The sequence below is a fragment of the Nomascus leucogenys genome, chromosome 22a (genome assembly GCF_006542625.1).
Source record: "Nomascus leucogenys isolate Asia chromosome 22a, Asia_NLE_v1, whole genome shotgun sequence".
Classification (NCBI taxonomy): domain Eukaryota; kingdom Metazoa; phylum Chordata; class Mammalia; order Primates; family Hylobatidae; genus Nomascus; species Nomascus leucogenys.
In genome coordinates this window covers 3,571,731-3,577,730 of record NC_044402.1, presented here as the reverse complement: position 1 = coordinate 3,577,730, position 6,000 = coordinate 3,571,731, and the positions used below count along the sequence as shown (strand labels likewise).

General features: G+C 51.8%; 1 non-coding gene across 1 annotated transcript; it reads left to right on the top strand.

Moving 5' to 3' along the window:
* The first annotated feature begins 3,477 nt into the window (after positions 1 to 3,477).
* On the top strand, positions 3,478 to 3,551 carry TRNAI-AAU. Its single transcript has one exon. It is a non-coding gene; the product is annotated as a tRNA-Ile (tRNA).
* Positions 3,552 to 6,000: the final 2,449 nt, after the last annotated feature.

Genomic DNA, 6,000 nt, shown 5'->3' with positions numbered 1-6,000 from the left:
GGGCGATTTGGACACAGGGACACACACGGAGAACAGCACGTGAAGATGCAGGCAGAGATCAGTGTGAAGCTTCTACAAGCGAAGGAAGGCCAAAGTTGGCCCGAAATCCACCAGAAGCCAGGAGACAGCCTGGGGCGGTCTCCCTGGGAGCCCCCGAAGGAAGCGACCTTCCCGACACCCTGACCTTGGACGTCTGCCTACTAGAACTATGAGGCCATATATTCTGTGGTGTGGCCACCTACCTTATAATACTCTGTTGTGGCCGACCTGGGAAACTAACACAGCGGGTAGTTACTGTCAGACCAAAGGTTCCAACTTATGAACAGAATGAAACATTTCGTAAGTTGAGTTTAAAGAAAATGGATTATTTAAGATGCACATGGGCCCCCCGCCTCACATTAAAAAAACAAAAAACAAATACAAGGCAGAGGTTGCAGTGAGCCGAAATCGCGCCACTGCGCTCCAGCCTGGGCGACAAGAGCGAGACTCCGTCTCAAAAACAAAAACAAGAAAACAAGCCCGAATGGTATTCTGTACCACTTAATTCTGAAAGTATGTAGATTCGTGTTTTTGTCACTCAAAGAATGAAAATTAGAGTTTGTCTAAGAAGAGCTCTAAGGCGGGGTGAGAAGTGGAGGGAGAGGTCCAGAGGAGGAAAGAAAACTGCTCGCCCGCGCCCGCCCTGCAGCTGCACGTGGGTCGCCCTAAGCCCGCGTTCGGAGCTGACTGCGCAGGTCTCGGGTACCCTCTAGCGGCCGAAGTCAGTCACGGCGCCCCCGCCCGGGCGCGCCCCATCCACTCCGCCCAGTCGGGAGGCGTGGCTTGAAGTCCCGGGAATGCCACGGCTGCACCCACAAGGGTCGGTCAACTCGGCTTCCTTCAGGAGACCTTGACTGACCACCTGCTGTGTGCCAAGCACTGTTTAGGTGCTGGTAAAATAGAGCCCACTGCCCCTGGAGTTCGCTCTAGCGGTGGGAGGCCGACGGTTAGCAGCGGCAGTAAGCGACGGAGGGGGGTCGGACCGGGAACTGCAGGGATCCTGGGTGCGGGTTGCGATTGCAAATGGGGGCATCGGGGAAACCTCGCTGAGTAAGTGACATTTAAGCAGCGACCACGACGAGGAGGAGGAGCTTTGACATTGTCTGCAGGAAGAGTGGTCCAGGAAGAGGAACGGAAGCGCAAAAGCCCCAGCACAGGAGCAAGGGCCAGGGAGGAGGCGGAGGGGCTGCCGCGGAGGGAGCCGGGCGGGGGTGCAGGAGGGCAAGAGGGCAAAGGCGCAGGTCCGGTGGTGTCTTTCAACGGGATGTTACCCTGGGCGTAGGGTTGTCAGATACAGCACAGGTATTCTTTTAGTATAAGTATGTCCCAAATATGGCGTGGGACATACTTACACTAAAAAAAAGCTTCATTGTCCTTTTGCAATTCAATTTTAACCCGGCATCTTGATCTATATTTGCTAAATTTGGCAGGCCTGTTAGGGCTGCGACAAAAGGAGAGAGTGTGAACAGAGAAATGACTTGATCTGACTGTTTTAAACCCATGTGACTCTTACCTATTGCTATGCCAGAGAGCGTGTAGGTTCTGGGCATTCATTCAGCTGTAAGCAAAATGGACAGGATGCTTGCACGCCCACCAGTGCTCTGTGAGAGGGCTTTAGCCCTTTGGCCTGCTCATCCATCCTTGTCCTTTGGACACAGTAAAGTGTTCCAGACTTCAGGACGCTTGCCCAACCTCCCAGCACACCACCTAATCTTCTCCGTTCCCTGTAATATCCGCCTTCCTTGCTATGCGGTGAGCTCCATCAGGATAGGGATTAGGTTTCTTTGACTCACAGCTGATTGGGGGCCAGGGCACTGCCGGGCTGAATGAGTATGTCTTCACTGAGAGTCCGTTTTTCTAAACCTGGTCCTTTAGCCTTGCTCGTGGAGGGTGACCTACCTAACATCCTTTACATAAAATCTGTTCGAATCAGCTAGACTGGGTTTCTGCTGCTTGTGACATAGAACCCCGACGATACATCAGTCCAAGCAGTTTAGTGGAGTAATCAGAGCAGAATGTATAGTGTTAAAAAGCTGGCCGGACGCGGTGGCTCACGCCTGTAATCCTAGCACTCTGGGAGGCCAAGGCAGGCGGATCACTTGAGGTCAGGAGTTCGAGACCAGCCTGGCCAACATGGTGAAACCCCATCTCTACTAAAAATTCACACACACACACACACACACACACACACACACACACACACACACAGTAACCGGACATGGCACGAGCCTGTAGTCCCAGCTACTTGGGAGGCGGAGGCAGGAGAATCGCTTGAACCCAGGAGGCAGAGATTGCAGTGAGCTGAGATTGCACCACTGGACTCCAGCCTAGGCGACAGAGCAAGACTCTGTCACAAAAAAAAAAAAAAAAAAAAAACAAAAAAAAAGCTGGTGCTCCTGGAGTGGGAGGGCCACGCAGCACACCATAGTCAGGCCCTGTAGAAGAACAGCAGGCCTCTGGGACATGCAGGCTGGGTGGTGGACACGGTGGTGGTTTGTCTTCCCAGCCTTTTCTTTCTCTCTCTCTTTTTTTGCATACAGATCCTATGCTTTTAGGGGTGGGTACCATCGTTGCCCACCCAGTGGCTGTTTCAACCCTTCTACCTGTACCATGTGATTTATTTATGTGCTCAGTTAACGAGAGAGAGTAAAATGAAAACATTTTTTCCGACACTAAAAAAAAAAAGACAGGGAGAAAGCCACTCAATGAAACACTGAGGAATCATTTAAAATGACATTTGCAATTGTTTAGGGATATGCTTATTCTAGAATATTAAAAGCAAAAAGAAAGATAAAAAACAGACTGCTTCATTGAGCCGAAATCGCGCCACTGCACTCCAGCCTGGGCGACAGAGGGAGGTTCCGTTTCAAAAAAAAGAAAAAATGACTGCTTCATACAAGGCTTTGGATTCCGTATGTGTGTGTGTGTGTGTGTGTGTGTGTGTAAATACACGTGTACTGTAGGAAAAAAACCGGCAGGAAGGAAGCCAAGACCCCAGCGGCCCTTGTTTATTGGGCGACAGGGAATTCGGTGGTTCTTTTGTCCGGTTTTCTGTATTTTCCAAGCTTGATTTAACCATGCTAAAGGCCTCTGTTACACGAAGTTTCCACTCTGCAGGATTCTCGGAGATAAAAACAACATTGAGTTGGCATGTTTGAAAACCTTCTCACTGCGGAGCTAAGCCTCACATGTGCAATTTGCATTTTCCCTGTGAAAAAAAAGCCGCCTTCGCTGTAGGGAGCCGCCTCCCTTCTCCTTGAAGTCCTCTAGGTCTTAGTTTCTGCATCGGGCCAGTGGGGATGACTGTGAAGAGGTCGAAAGTCGCGGCCGTGGCGAAGCCGAATGCAGCCAGCGGCGCGGGCTCGGCAGGGAGTCGCTAGGGGGCGGGCGCGGGCTTGGAGCCCTCTTAGGCACTCCCGTGGGGGGCGAGCGTCAGGAGGCCGGTTAGCTCAGTTGGTTAGAGCGTGGTGCTAATAACGCCAAGGTCGCGGGTTCGATCCCCGTACGGGCCAGCCTGGTTTTTTTTCTTTTCTGTTTCCCCCCATGAACTCCTTTTGCAACTGTTTTTAAAAATGTTCCTTTCTGATACTGTAACCGGCGTGCAGGCAGGAGAGAATTGCGGAATCTTTTGGACTGGGCCCAGAGGTTGTCCAAGGCTACCTGCTGGGGAGAGCGGGAGGAACTCAGCGCGCGCTGGGGCGGTGGCTCCTCACCCCGAGTCCCCGCGCCACCACCTGAAGGGTCTGTTTTAGAATGCCATTGGTTAGGCCTTTTACCTTTGTCGTTTTAAAGGACACTCTGGACATCCAAACCGATGCACATCCCCCGCCTCCACCCCCCACGTTTCCTGAGGCTGCGTCTGGCCTGGAGGAACCGTCCAGTGAAGACAGGTGCTCCCAGATATCACCGCCTAGTGTTCCCTGGGCCCCCTTGCGGGGAAGTCTTGCAGTTGAAAATCCAGGTCTGGAATGAATGCATTCCACAGATGCATATGGAGAGCTACTACATGCCCAGCACGGTTCTAGGCTGGGAGCAAAACGGTGAGACACAAAGCCCAACCTGCTGGAGACAGTGACCAGCCACTAGATGACTGCCATGTTTTTAGTGAGGCGTTCAGGTTGTGGAAGCCTCTGGAAACCTTCTCTTGCTTTTTTTCCTCCCTCTTTTCTTTTCAGAGACATCTCAGGCTTCACATTTCTTCCTCTTGGTTCTACATTTTGCAGCCAGAGCAAGTGGATGAATTTCTCACTCGGTTCAAGTTTCTAGGGTGGTCAGTGTGCTCAGTTGAACAAAAGCCGGTTGTATAGGGTTGATGCCATTTTATGTCAGGATCTGGCAAGGGTTCCACCTGTTTTTGAAAATTCTACAGTGGAAACAGCTACTAGCTCTGACCTAAATAAGAAGCAGCTCAAAATCTACAGACCGTGGTATGTGCCCAGGGTGTAGTAAAAGTTTTCAATAAATGACAGCCGATGGCGCTGCTGCTATTATAAGCAAAGTTAGGAGAGCCTGGGGCAGCTGACACTGAAAATAGACACCTGTACACATGATGGATGTCACATCTTTTAATAGTCGTGCCAGGCACGTTGTTAGATGCAGGGACACAGCATGGAGGAATCGGTGGAGGTTGCTGCCCTTAAGTTTCCTGAGCTTGAAGGGGTTTAGAATATGCCACGGTGGCATGAAAATTATTTTGAGCAGCAGGCATGTGAATTCCTGAAATCTGGTCGGGTGTGGTGGCTCACACCTGTAATCCCAGCACTTGGGGAGGCTGAGGCGGGCGGGTCACCTGAGGTCAGGATTTCAAGACCAGCCTGACGAACATGATGAAACCCCGTCTCTACTAAAAACACAAAACTTAGCCAGGCATGGTGGCGGACGCCTGTAATCCCAGCTACTCCAGAGGCTGAGGCAGGAGAACCTCATGAACCCAGGCGGTGGAGGTTGCAGTGAGCCAAGATCGTGCCACTGCACTCCAGCCTGGGTGACAGAGTGAGATCTTGTCTCAAAAAAAAAAAAAAAAAAATTGTGGTAAGATACCCATAATAGGCCGGGCGCGGTAGCTCACGCTTGTAATCCCAGCACTTTGGGAGGCCGAGGGGGGCAGATCACGAGGTCAGGAAATCGAGACCATCCTGGCTAACACGGTGAAACCCTGTCTCTACTAAAAATACAAAAAATTATCCGGGCGTAGTGGCGGCCGCCTGTAGTCCCAGCTACTCGGGAGGCTGAGGCAGGAGAATGGCGTGAACCCGGGAGGCGGAGCTTGCAGTGAGCAGAGATCGCGCCACTACACTCCAGCATGGGCGACAGAGCGAGACTCCGTCTCAAAAAAAAAAAAAAAAAGGCCGGGCGCAGTGGCTTATGCCTGTAATCCCAAGCACTTTGGGCGGCCGAGGCGGGCGGATCACGAGGTCAGGAGATCGACACCATCCTGGCTAACACGGTGAAACCCCGTCTCTACTAAAAATACAAAAAATTAGCCGGGCGAGGTGGCGGGCGCCTGTAGTCCCAGCTACTCGGGAGGCTGAGGCAGGAGAATGGCGTGAACCCCGGGGGGCGGAGCCTGCAGTGAGCCGAGATCGCGCCATTGCACTGCAGCCTGGGCGACAGCGAGACTCTGTCTCAAAAAAAAACAAAACAAAACAAAACAAAAAAAAGATACCCATAATATAAAATTCACCATTAAAAAATAACACGGAAGGGATCATCGTGAATGCAATGTGAGTATTGATGAAGATGATGGTGATCTTCAGGACCTTCTCTGACACCACCCACGCCGCCAGCTTTACTTTACCGGCTTCAGCGCTCATCATACTGTGCTGCAAATGCCAGTTTCCTCCTTCTCGGCACCTAGACTGTATACCCCCGGGGCGGAAACAGGGATTCACCCACCAGGTGCTTAATAAGGGTTTGTTGACCAGTGGACCTCCTGCTCTCCCTGGGGAAAGGAGCTGAGAC